The 14443-nt window shown below is 38.0% G+C and overlaps 1 non-coding gene across 1 annotated transcript; it reads right to left on the bottom strand.

The window, feature by feature from the left end:
* Window positions 1–107, bottom strand: LOC127088568 (small nucleolar RNA R71). Its single transcript, XR_007790399.1, has one exon. It is a non-coding gene; the product is annotated as a small nucleolar RNA R71 (small nucleolar RNA).
* Between the last annotated feature and the right edge of the window lie 14336 nt (window positions 108–14443).

The following is a 14443-nucleotide window of genomic DNA, read 5'->3' as shown; positions in this document are numbered from 1 at the left end:
ATGTTAAGAGCCCAGATAAATGGATTTAAACAGAAAGATAACGAGTCTCTCTTCGAAGCATGGGAAAGATACAAAGACATGATGAGACTTTGTCCACACCATGGTTTAGAGGACTGGTTAGTAATTCATACCTTCTATAATGGTCTCCTGTACAACACGAGGTTAACAATAGACGCCGTCGCAGGTGGTGCACTAATGAACAAACCTGATGCTGATGCTTACCAACTTATCGAAAGCATGGCTCAAAACCACTATCAGTGGGGAAGCGAACGAACAATGGTAGAAAAACCTCAAACGAAAACTGGCATGTACGAGATAAGTAACCTTGATCATGTTAATGCAAAAGTGGATGCTCTGGTCCAGAAAATTGAAAGTTTAAATGTATCACCTCCAGCCACCGTGGTAGCCATAACTCAGAATTGCGAAGTCTGTGGAATCCAAGGTCACACTCCTGCAGATTGTCAACTTCTAACAGGAATCCAAGCGGAGCAAGTAAACTATGCTCAAGGAAGCCCCTACTCGCACACCTATAACTCAAATTGGAAGAATCATCCCAATTTTTCATATAAGAGTAATAATGCTTTATATGCACCTGGACAATCTCCAAATCAAGCCCCAGCTATACCTCCGGGATATCAAAAGTCGATCCCATCTACACCTAACAATAACGCCCCTAGGAAATCCAACTTGGAAATCATGATGGAAAACTTTATAGCTTCTCAACAGCAAACCAATAAAGATTTCTTAAACCAGAATGTACACACTGGCGAACAAATTAAACAACTAGCAAGTAAAGTAGATGCCCTGGCTACCCATAACAAAATGCTGGAAACGCAAATATCACAAGTAGCTCAACAACAAGCGCATACTACTGCCCCAACTGGTACATTTCCTGGCCAACCCCAACCTAACCCAAGAAGCCACGCTCATGCAATTATACTGAGAAGTGGAAGGACCGTCTGACCCAAAGATAGAAAACCAAAACTCTAAAAAGTCAACTGAGGAAAGTGAACCTAAGGAAAAGGAAGAGAGTAATAAGGAAACCGTAGAAAAGAAGGAACCTTATGTACCTCCACCACCTTATAAACCACCTATCCCTTACCCTCAAAGGCTTATTAAAACCAAAGATGCGGGCCAATTCAAAAAATTTGTTGACCTACTAAAACAATTAAACGTCACAATTCCGTTTACAGAAGCTATTACGCAGATGCCCTCATATGCCAAGTTTTTAAAAGAAATTCTTTCTAATAAAAGGAAACTTGAAGATAGCGAAACCGTTACACTCATCGCTGAATGTAGCGCTATAATCCAGAATATGCCTCATAAACTTAAAGACCCAGGTAGTTTCTCTATACCCTGTCACATAGGAAAATTTGTCATCGACAAAGCCTTATGCGATTTAGGAGCCGGTATTAGTGTTATGCCTTTATCCATATGCAAGAGACTTGAAATGGGAGAATTAAGACCAACTAAAATGTCTGTGCAACTAGCAGATCGTTCCGTTAAATATCCTGTAGGAATTCTTGAAAACGTTCCAGTGCGCATAGGTCAATTCTACATTCCAACTGATTTTATAATTATGGATATTAGAGAAGATGAAGTTACACCCATTATACTGGGAAGACCGTTCTTAGCAACGGCCGGTGCAATCATAGACGTAAAACGAGGACGACTCACTTTCGAAGTAGGAGAAGAGAAAATTGAGTTCATTCTTTCCCAATTTTTGAAAGCACCTGCAATAGAAGATACATGTTACTTCATGGATATCATCGATGAATGCATAAAAGAAACAGAGTTAGAGAAAGACAAATCATCTGACTATCTTGTAGAAGACAAACTTAACCAATGTTTAGCAATAACACCGGACCCTACGCAATGCCTTAAGAAACCAACCATAGACCTGAAAACAGTTCCCAAAAATCTGAGATATGAATTCCTAGACTTAGAACTTGAACGACCAGTGATAGTTAATGCTGACCTAGGAAGACTCGAAACAGAAAAACTCCTGCATATCTTAAGAAAATATCCAACCGCACTAGGATACAACATCACCGATCTTAAAGGAATAAGTCCTTCTATTTGTATGCACCGCATCATGCTAGAAGAAGACTGTAAAACTTATAGGGAACACCAGAGGAGACTAAACCCGATCCTGAGTGAGGTAGTGAAGAAGGAAATAACCAAGTTATTAGAGGCAGGTATCATATATCCTATATCTGATAGCAAATGGGTTAGTCCTGTACACATAGTACCAAAGAAAGGAGGTGTAACAGTCATTGAAAATGAAAAAGGAGAAACTATAACCAAACGAATCGAATCGGGATGGAGAATGTGCATTGACTATAGGAAACTAAACAAAGCAACCCGAAAAGATCATTTCCCCTTACCATTCATTGACTAGATGTTAGAACGATTAGCAAAACATTCTCATTTCTGCTATCTAGACGGTTACTCAGGCTTCTTTCAAATACAAATTCACCCTGATGACCAAGAAAAGATAACGTTCACGTGTCCTTTTGGTACCTTCGCTTATAGACGAATGTCGTTTGGCTTGTGTAATGCTCCCGCAACCTTCCAAAGGTGCATGATGGCAATATTCGCCGATTTTCTAGAAAACATCATGGAAGTATTTATGGATGACTTTTCCGTATGCGGACAAAGCTTTGAAGAATGCCTTGAAAACCTAGAAAGAGTTCTAAAGCGATGTGTGAAAGTAAACCTAGTACTTAATTGGGAAAAATGCCACTTTATGGTACAAGAAGGAATTGTTTTAGGACACATCATCTCGAACAGAGGAATTGAAGTAGACAAAGCCAAAATAGAGGTAATCGAAAACCTTCAACCCCCGAAAACTGTGAGAGAAGTACGAAGCTTCTTAGGACATGCCGGTTTTTACCGACGATTCATTAAAGACTTCTCTAAAATAACTAAACCTTTAACCGGGCTATTAATGAAAGATGCTGAATTCATATTCGACAATAAATGTTTAGAAGCATTTCAAACGCTTAAACAAGCACTGATCTCCGCGCCCATAATGCAGACACCAGATTGGAACGAACCATTCGAAATAATGTGTGATGCCAGTGATTACGCTGTAGGTTCTATTTTAGGACAACGAAGGGATAAAAAGCTTCACGTTATATATTACGCAAGTAGAACTCTAGATGAAGCACAAATGAATTACGCCACAACCGAGAAAGAACTTCTAGCAGTAGTGTTTGCGCTAGATAAATTTCGTTCTTACTTGGTCGGAGCCAAAATAATCATCTACACTGACCACGCTGCTATCAAATACCTCTTAACAAAAAAGGATGCTAAACCTAGACTCCTAAGGTGGATCCTGTTGCTACAAGAGTTCGATTTGGAAATCAAAGACAAGAAAGGAACTGAAAACGTAGTAGCAGATCACCTCTCGAGACTTGAGAACCTTGAACCGGAAAGAACATCAATTAACGATGATTTCTCGTACGATAAGCTTATAGCTACTTTGGAAGAAAATAAAGCTGATAAACAGGTAGAAACCACCTTAGCTATATGTGTTACACCGTGGTACGCTGACCTCGTCAATTATTTAGCTGCCGGAATAGTTCCACCTACTTTATCCTACCAGCAGAAGAAACGATTCTTCTATGACATAAAACACTATTCCTGGGATGACCCCTTACTTTTTAAAAGAGGCCCCGATGGTATTTTCCGTCGGTGTATACCCGAAGAAGAGGTAGAAAATATAATCCAACACTGTCACTTCGCTCCTTATGGTGGACATGCAAGTACGTCCAAGACCTGCTCTAAAATCCTACAAGCCGGTTTCTATTGGCCAAATATATGGAAGGATGTACATGCAGCTATTAAGAAATGTGACAGATGTCAACGCACAGGAAACATATCTAGACGTGACGAGATGCCACAAAAGGGCGTTTTGGAAGTAGAGATTTTCGACGTGTGGGGAATAGATTTCATGGGACCGTTTCCATCCTCTTTCGGTAACAAATACATACTCGTGGCGGTTGACTACGTATCAAAATGGATTGAAGTTATAGCTTCTCCAACAAACGACACACGAGTAGTAACTAGACTCTTTAAGAATATAATATTCCCAAGGTTTGGTGTCCCAAGAATAGTAGTCAGTGATGGTGGATCGCATTTCATATCCAAGGTACTCGAAAAACTACTACTTAAGTATGGCGTAAGACATAGAGTAGCGACACCTTACCACCCTCAAACCAGTGGGCAAGTGGAAGTGTCTAACAGAGAAATCAAACAGATACTAGAGAAAACAGTCGCCACTTCAAGGAAAGACTGGTCATTGAAATTACCAGAAGCTTTATGGGCTTACCGAACTGCTTACAAAACTCCCATAGGGACAACCCCATTTAAGCTCATTTATGGAAAATCCTATCACCTCCCGGTAGAATTAGAACATAAAGCCTATTGGGCTATTAAAAATTTAAATTTAAACTATAAAGCCGCCGGTGAAAAGAGAATCCTTGATATAAGCGAATTAGAGGAACTCAGAAGAGACGCTTACGAAAATGCCAGAATCTACAAAGAAAGAACAAAACAATGGCATGACAAGCGCATATCAAGGAAAATCTTCAAACAAGGCGATACAGTTCTTCTATTTAACTCTAGGCTAAAGTTATTTCCGGGAAAACTACGATCTAGATGGTCAGGTCCTTTTCAAATCACCAATGTTTTTCCCAGTGGAGCAGTAGAAATTAAAAGCAAATCTATGGAACCATTTACCGTAAACGGGCAACGTCTGAAACATTATCACTATGTAGAAAACAATGAAGATTCGCAAGTCTTGCACTTAGACGAAATGCCTCCAGAACTTATAGATTATAATTGATAGTTTTTATGTCGAGCTTGCGACATTAAACAAAGCGCTTAGTGGGAGACAACCCACAAATATTTTTTTTTTATTATTTCTTCCTTAATTATTCTTTTAATTTTTGTTTAGTATTCATTCTTAATTTATTTTTATTTATTAAAAACTTTTCTCTTCTTCTTTCGGCATTTGGCCAAATCCTGACTAAAACTCTTGTTTTTCTTTTCTCTAGCTAACACTAACCTGATGGGACAAATTGATCGTATGGGTATCAAATTCAGAGGAACAGCTCAGAAACAAAAGTTTGAGGAACTAGCCACGAGAGAGATGCTACCTAGTCTGTATGCTGATGACTGGGCAATGACTTCCCTTGGACTAAGAGAAAGTGTCCTGTATTTGCTGAGTCAGATAGGGTGGGAAACCTCTCCCATCCGTAGACATTTCGTCACCTACCGGAGACTAACACTAGAATTCCTTAGCTCCCTGATCTATCTACCCAGCCATGGGAAAGGAATAAGCAGAGGTTTCATCCAGTTCAGAATGTTTAACATGGAGTACCAATTTAATATTTAGGACTTTACCAACCTTTTAGGTTTCCCTACCTCCTTTGACACATTCACAGTGAGCCAAGAAGAACTTTTTGAATATAGAAAACTTGAACACTTTTGGGGAAGTTTGACTGGAAATGAAGATCCCGAGGAACATGAGTTTCTCTCTAGAAACATACATAATCCGGCCTTTCGTTATTTCCATAAGATCCTGACCCACACCTTATTTGGGAAGAAGCCAAACAGTACCACAGTTTCACGTGATGAACTCTTCATCATATTTTGTGCTTCCCAGAACCGTCCAGTAAACGGTGCCACTTTTATGTTGGCAAATTTAGACCACCTTATCCAAGATGAACGAGCACCAATTCGAATAGGCGGTTTGATAACCATGATTGGTAATGCTATCGGATTACGTCAGCCTATGCTTGACTTAAGCCCTTTTTGTGGCATTGCTATTATGAGTATACCCTTCTTCTTCAACACTATGTTTATAGCAAACCTAGGATCTGAAGAGTTTGAGCTTATAATTAATAACCAAGTTCTTTGCCTTTTCACCATGCCCAATCTTAGGACTAGTGTCCATAACCGCAACAACTGGCTCTACAATCTGAACGCAACACCCTCCCCTGCTAGATCGACTGAATCCATCCAGGACTATGAAATTTGTGATGACCAGATTCTTTATGCTGAATCAGACCCTCAGACACCATCTGGTTATTATGATATTGATCCTCCTCCTCAACTTGTTCAGACCGAAGAATCGGCAATACCCGACCTTAGACATCATATGCCCGAAACTGATTATAACACCGCCATTGAAGCTTTGATGTCTGAACAAGACACCCTCAGAGAAGAGTTCGCTAACATGAGACATGAATTTCTGGGATACATGAACAGTATGACAAATCAGTTTCACGAGTTTCTATACCGTGTTAACTCCTTTGTTCCTCCGGCCAGAGATCATGCAGATGGATAGAAGTCGTTTTTCTTAGTTATCTAGTTTTAGTTAGATTATTCATTAATGTTATTTCAAATTATGTTCGTATTTGTTTCTCTTTCGCATTTTTGTTTTTCTTTTCCAATGTTACATTATGATTATTTTATGAAGCTATTAAATTATCCTATTTTATTATGAATTATGCAATATCTATCAAAAAATGCTCTCTACTGTTGCTGCCTACATAACTTATTAAAGAAAAAATATAATTATGCACTATTATACAAAGTAGAATAGCATGCAGGGAAATTTAAATAGCAGAATAAATAATCTGAAGCAAAACAAAATAAATAATAAAGATAAATTACCAAAATCATTATGAAGAACGCAAGCAGAAACCATGCCAATATGACTGTGTGACGAGCGTCACACAATCTATCACGGACGTCACGCCAAGTGCTTGTGACGCCCGTCATGCCCCTGTAACGAGCGTAACACCCTTCTGGCTAGGTGAACGTTACAAAGCCATTGGAGACGACCGTTACACCTCTTCACCTTTTTACCTTCCCCATTTATTCACATTTACCCACATTTATTTACTTTTCAATCACTCCCTTTCCAACTTCAAATTTTTTCCTATAAATACCCACCATACCTTTCTTCCTACATCACAACTATTCTATACAATCAAATATATTTCTTTTCTTTCCTAATTACTTCTTCCAACTCATTCATCAGTATGGCGGGAAATCAAAATTTCGGAAATATCATCTTCCGATCCGAAGATGATAATTATCAAAGGGAGCAGTTCGAGCGTTTCCAACAACGAGGTGTCACCTCTACCAGGTATCCTGATCTAACCTGTTTACAAGAACTAGGTTTACTTCAAGGTATAGAATGGATGCTCCGTCTTGCTGATTTAACCTTCCTATGCACGCATAATCAACCTACCTACCCATCCCTAACCTTAGAATTTTTAAGTTCCTATTCGTACAACACTCCCACCGGTGAAGACGAATTCTTAACCGGTACCGCAACCTTCCGTATGTTCAACACCGAGTACTCCCTATCCCAAAACCAATTGAGTACCATGCTACAGTTCCCCATAGAAGGTCAAGTCTACCCCAGAATCCCTCCAAACTTAAACTGGAACACAGTTGCCGCTTTCGACCTCTTTAGGAAAATATCCGGTGTAGATGCCAACAACTGGGAAGAGCTCCTTGTTTCCCATATACATAACCCAACTATCCGGTACTTTATCCGCATCCTACAAAACACAGTTTTTGGAAGACCGAACAACAGCAAGGTCAACGCAAAGGAACTGTTCTTCCTCGAATGCGTCTTCGAACCGAATGCTAAGGTAAACGCCGCCTCCTTCCTATTTCATCATATCCGCACCTTATGTGCTAGAGGCCGTCAACCTTTTGTAATTGGTGGATTAATCACCACCATAGCACTTGGCTTAAACCTAGGGGACCGACTCCAAACTTTAGAATCTTTACCTCCCCTCTTTATGGACATAAGCTACTGTCGGTCCAGCCGCCTAATAAAGAACAGAGTAGGCGGAAAATATTACCTTATGGTGAATAACCAGGCAGTCCCAAGCGTTGTTCTACCCAACATTGCCCTAACAGATGTCACCAACTCCAACCGCCACCTCTATGATCTGAATGCTCCCGAAGCTACCGAGCCTTCACATGCAAACCCGTCTACAGACGAGTTCGAAGAAATGGAGCAAGGTTATCATGCTCCTACACAACAATCAGTCCCGCTCAACCCTTCAGATAATGCAGTTGGCCCATCCTCACGACGTCGTCGACGAAGAAGGCCTGCAACCAACGACGACATCATGGATGCTATTGATGGTATGCAAGCACAGAATCTCGAAATGATGCAAATGATGCGCCAAATGCAACAACAACAGGAAGCGAGGAATGCCATAACCGACCAGCGGTTCACTGATTTGCTTAGCAGGTTTGATAACTTAGAAGTACATCAACGATCACCAGGATCAAGAACAAGAGGCGGCAGGCAGCCTTAACTTTAGTTTCCTTTTCCTTTCTTTTTGTAATTCATTTCTTTTCCTTAAAACATTGGGGACAATGTTTCATTCAAGTATGGGGGCAAAACCGTGTTCTTTCTATCCTCCTTTTTCTTTTTCAAGTATGTATCTTTCTTTTCATTGTTATTTCCCATATAAAAAAAATATATATATATATATATATATATATATATTTCTTATAATATAGATTTATTTTAAGTTAAGTCCCATGTGTGAAAACTTTCTATTATCTATTCCCTCAAAATTTTCATGAGCCATAACAAAAATTTAACACACCCAATAAGTATAAAGGTCGCTTATTTTATAAAACTTGAGTGAAATCAAGACAAAAATTATTACCATAACAACGCTCTAAGAACCTCAACATGTTAGATCAGGATAAGTACCTATTATACCAATCCCTTGAACTTTTAGTTTTATAGTAACCCCGAGTAGTTTATACGAGAAGTCAGCACCATCTTAATAACAAACTACGTGGAGAGCCGATGAATATAAGTGAATGATTCCCAAAGTAACATAAAATATATATACATCAGGAAATGCACTAATTAAGTTAGGTGATCCTTACCAGATCATTTAATCTAAAGGTTGCAGATCATACAAAAGCATAATATGAAAGATCAATTATGAGTTGGTTCAGCAGGTATCTGGTGCTGAACTTGGTAGGGTGGACTACGGTCCGATCCCCCGCAATTTGCAATGGACTGAATAACGAAGTTATCCGACTTATGTACCAGAACTTCTAGCTAAAAGGGGATCAGAATCACTAACCGGTTATTCCACTATGTGCGCGAAAAGATAAAGGAGTTAATGTGATTTCGCTAGAATGAAAACGGGTGAAATAAGAGTAAAGGAACTAGGATAGCTATAATGGCATTACTCGAACTGGTTTGCATAAGGTGGGGTTATCTGAGGTTGTGACGGTGGTTGTTGATGTCAATATTAAACTCAAGTTACTTCTAAACAAGGTTTACATGCAACCTAGTGCGAATTGATGTGTGTTTTGAAATTTCATCTGGCTAAAAATTTTAAAACAAGTTCTATACTGTATTTTGCTTGAGGACAAGCAAAGATCTAAGTATGGGGGAGTTTGATAACATGAAATAGTATCACATTCTAGGACTCAATTTAATTAAATTATATTATTATTTACTTCAATTTATTTCATTTTATTCGATATTACGCGGTATTTTCTTTCTATTTATCTCAGGTAGTTTATTTGAAGCACAAGTAAAAAAGGAAGAAAAGGAGGTGCAAATAGGGATGAAAAGAAGCAAATATCAAAAGCCAAAGCCCAACCCAAAAGCACAGGCGTTGTGCCTGTGACGAACGTCACACATGCTGTGACGAGCGTCACGCTTTACAAACTTGTGTGACGAGCGTCACACATGGTGTGACGGACGTCACACCATTCTCCTATATTTTTGGCACAAGGAACGCAACAGACCATGTTGAAGCCCACTATCACGCTTGACCGTTTGCAACGTGAAGGCTATGTACACGGAAAACCCTTGGAAGCAGTTACAAAAAGTACTAATATAAATAGTAGTTTTTGGAAAAGCTCTCGGTTCCAGACTTCTTCGCCGTTTTCTCTTTTTAGCACTTTTTCTCTTCCAGCAGTACAAACACATTTTTACAGCATTATTTTTACAATCCTTATATTGTTTCCTTTGCAATTTCTATTTTCTTTTCCAGCAATTAATTAATTTTTCGCACAGTAGTTTCTACACCGGAAACTATTGTGTACCTTTCTCTAGATCTAACCTTACATTAGACCCTAGATTTTTATTCCTTCGCTTTTATTTTTCTGTTTGATTGAAGAATTCAAGAACAAATCCAACCGGCCTGTGGTGGAGTGTTCAAGACTGCTATTTAATTTCTCAGGTTCTTTAATTATTGTTTGAATTTATATATGCCCTGTTTTATTGTTGAATTATATTATTTGCCTGAGATGAATTTGTTTATGCATGATAATTATTTAGATCTGTTTAGCAATCAAAACTAAATTGGTTTAATTAAGTTTAAAATTAAAATCACTCTTTTCACGGTCTCAATTTATAGGTTTAATAACAAGGTTTTTGTACGAAAGTAAAAGACATAAAGAAGTTAAAAGCAATAGAACGGGAGTTTGAGTTTTTGACTGGACAGTGTTAATTGGACATTAATTCTAGATCAGGGCGAGAGCAATTTTTAGAGTTAATTAAATTCTAATCTTTTTCAAAAAGTATTTTTAAAGGTTGAATGTGAGGACGAGAGGTAAGCATTTGAATTTAATTATATAACCTAAGTCAACAGAGCGAGAGTTTGAGACAAGGGTGTTTAAACGATTAGTGTTTTCTTAAAAAGAGTTTCTACGGATTCTATTGTTTTCAAAAAATGGTTTTTGACTTAACTAATAATTGACAGCTACGTTAATATAAAATCATAGTTTATTCAACAGAGCGAGAGTTTGAGATAAGACTTTTAATCAATAGTGTCAACTGAAAAGATTTATTTTAAAACCAAGAAACCAACGAAGAATTGATTCCCTAATTACGACGAACTACATACCGATATCCGCTTTAGTTGATATTTAATTTAGATCCTATTTTTAGTTTTAACTTTTCCCCAAACAATCAAAGTATCATCCGCCTTAGCTTTACGAAGTAACCTTAGAAAACGGTATATCGATTCATAAGTCCTTGTGGGATCGAAATCTTTTAAAACTACGCGATAGAACTGTGCACTTGCAGTTTGTACCCCAAATTCGACTCATAAAGTCGCGATCAGTTAGATAGGGAGGTGTATGTTACATGTGATGTTAAAGAGGAGAAGTGTTGAGAAGACTAGTGCTAGCTGAAGGGGGAGGTGGAGCACAAACGCATGTGTGTTTAATATGTGTTTACTAGTTACTATCTTAGCTAGTAATGTGTGTTTTATTACTTCTGCTGCTAAACTGATACTGTGATTATAATCTTGTGAAACAAATGATCTGATATATGTTTTAGCCAAAATTTGCCAAAGGGGGATTTTGTTGGTTCTATGTGTTGGCATCAATTTTGGTAAAACCTAGAGTTTTCACAAGTTGTCACAAGTGTTGTCTTGACATGAGATAATAGGTTCCTACAGGGTGTTTAAATAAAGGTTGTGCAGGATTTTACTGAGATGTCAAGCCCGATGTCAAGACATCTGTATACAAAACATTCAGTCTGAATGTTATGTATATTATGATTGCGCTTTTTATGCTAATCTTTGTGTGATTGATGTGATGATTGAACGTGCCATTCAATCAGTAATTAAAACCAGATTGATTTATTTTCCAACAAGATATGATCACCTGTCATAAGAAGATACCAATGGAAAATAGTTTTAGGGTTTTATGATGTCCAAGCCTAGTCAAACACTTCTATATAAAGGGCATGGAAAACCTGGTTTTATACACAAGAAATAACGAACGAAATAGTGAGAGAGAATAAGGGTTTTAGTCTTGTGTGAGCGTGTGTATTGGGAGCCATTCATTCATCCATTGATGATTGAATTGGACTGACCTTTGAGTTGTAATTTGTCCACTCTAAGCTTTGAAGCATGAGTGTGTGTTTACTTGGTTGAAGCTTTTTAGCAAGATCAAATATGTGTTCTTGAAGAGTGTCTTCTTTCATTGTAATATTTGTTTTTACATCACTGTTGTGATTGGGGGGGGGGGGGTGAGTAGGACCTCTTATCTAAGAGTTCTTAGATAGAAGTCACACGGGTAGAGATTAGGTGAAAAGACTGTAAGTTGAAGTTGTTTAGTGAGAGTCTTTGAACTAATTCTGTTTAGTGGATTTCCTTCCTTGCTTGGTAGCCCCCAGACGTAGGTGAGTTTGCACCGAACTGGGTTAACAATTGCTTGTGTTACTTGTACTATTGTTCTTTATCTTTTATCCTGTTTATATTGTTCAAATATTAGTGTCGTGACATTACCTTCGACATCTCATATCTGATACCATAATTTCAATATGGAGTGAGGGTTTGAGTTGTCTTGGCAAAGCTTGGGCAAGGTGTTGATGACATTTTGAGCTCGTAGCACTTGTATTTATAGGGTTATCACATGCTTTCCACACACTTGCATTGCATGGGCATGTACAAAGCCCAAAGAATGATTGGAAAAGGTCCAAAATCGTGCACATGTGATGCTGAAAGCAATGCATTAAGCCATGCAATGTTGAAATGAGATTGAACGTGAGAAACTTCCAAATGGTACCAAGCATTACACCCATGTGCAATTCCTTCAATATTTATCCAAATGCGATGATCTCAAACTTTTTAGAAATGTGAGATCAAGGAGAACAACTTTTATGTTGAACACTTTTCCATTTGAAGCTTGGATCATTATGAATTTTGAGGTGGAAGTTTGGAAAATCAAACATAAATACAATTTTTCTAAGTACCAAGTCAAATGTTTACTTCTTCCACCTTGAATAACTTTTGTTATGGACTTCAAATGGAAAAACTTCCTTCACCAAATTTGTAGTGCTTTCAAACCTCTTTAATTTGGTCACAAATTTGACCTCATTTGGATTAGGCATGAAAAGTTATGTATTTTAGAAGTTGAGGAAAATCACTTGTTCAATGGTAATGGCCCAAAATGACCTATAATGTTTCCCCTTGGAACATGCATTTACAAGTTGAATTAGAACTTCCTCCAAACATAAAAGTTGAAGGGGACATCTTGAATTTGATCATGGAATTTTAATGGATTTCATATCATAAAAATTGAGCAAGTTATGGTCTTGAGAAGTTGATCTCCTAACTAGGGTTCAGACAAAATGACCTATAATCTTTCATCATAAAAACGACTTTCCAAGCAAAACTAGCTCTAGACTTCAACATGAAAGTTTTTTGGAATGAAACTATGAGTAACCAGTTGACTTTCTCTGGTTAACCACCATGAACCATCTTGCTAGCTTGAGATTCTCTTGATTTTTGGGACTCATGGAGGATCATATATGTGTAAGATGATGTAATATGAAGCATCCCTTGAAATATTTGATCAAATGATGAAGAAACTTGCTGAGGAAGTCACACAAGATACCCAGATGAATTAGGGCTTCCAAGGAAAACAAGCTTCAAACTCTTGATGATTTCTTGATCAAAATGATATGTGAAGATCATGGGGACCCGTATATGATGTCTAAAGTCAGTGTGAACTATCTCTTAATTAGTCTCCTTGCATTAAGGGTCTTAAACCTTGGATATAAGCTTGATAAGCATTGGTGAGCATACACACTACCTACAAAAGAAACAAAGCTATACATAGACATATTTTTGGTATTTTGGTTAGTAAATAATGAAAAACAAAGTACGATACAGTCAAATGTGCTTGATGATCTCTCCCAATTAAAACCCAATGAATAAGGGGTAAGGAGGATGCCAAGGTGTGATCCCAAAGCAAATTCATATGATGAGATAGCATGAGGGATCTTAGGGTCAAAATTAGGGTCTTACAGCTACCCCTATTTAAGGACATTCCAACTGAGGATGTGAAGGTTAAAATCTTCGTATCAACTCAGTAGAATGGACTTAGATAACAACATATAGAAGCAAATTTTGGTCCCTAAGAGACCTCATGATGCATATGATATGAAATGTTAAAGCAATCTTTGTAGGGAATAAATTGCCACAAAGGAAAAGAATCCGGAGAGACTGAAAGTCCACAGGAGCATAATGTGTTCCATAAGGAAAAACTCACTAGGGAGACAGAGACTCTGGGATAAACTGTTGTGCGTAGGCCAGGTTACGACTTGAAAATTGCTGGAGACAACGAGGGAATTCCATGAAAATAAATCAATGGAAAGACTCAGACGGGGATAAGGGAAAATCTGGAGGGGAAACGGGTAAATCAGAATAAACCGAGATACTCGACCCTAACAGAGAATTGGCGACATCACTGAGGAAATATGCACTCAAACTCAACTGGGGAAGAATGAACTTCAACACAGGAGTACCAGAAGTATATTATCTATTATCGATTATTGGGTAAGAAGATAACATATTCTGTCAGAGAGGCATCCGTTACCGATTAGGGTAAACATATCAAGGAT

The sequence above is a fragment of the Lathyrus oleraceus genome, chromosome 5, assembly GCF_024323335.1.
Source record: "Lathyrus oleraceus cultivar Zhongwan6 chromosome 5, CAAS_Psat_ZW6_1.0, whole genome shotgun sequence".
Taxonomy (NCBI): domain Eukaryota; kingdom Viridiplantae; phylum Streptophyta; class Magnoliopsida; order Fabales; family Fabaceae; genus Lathyrus; species Lathyrus oleraceus.
The sequence above is the reverse complement of the archived record's forward strand: the minus strand, read 5'-3'. Positions and strand labels throughout refer to the sequence as shown.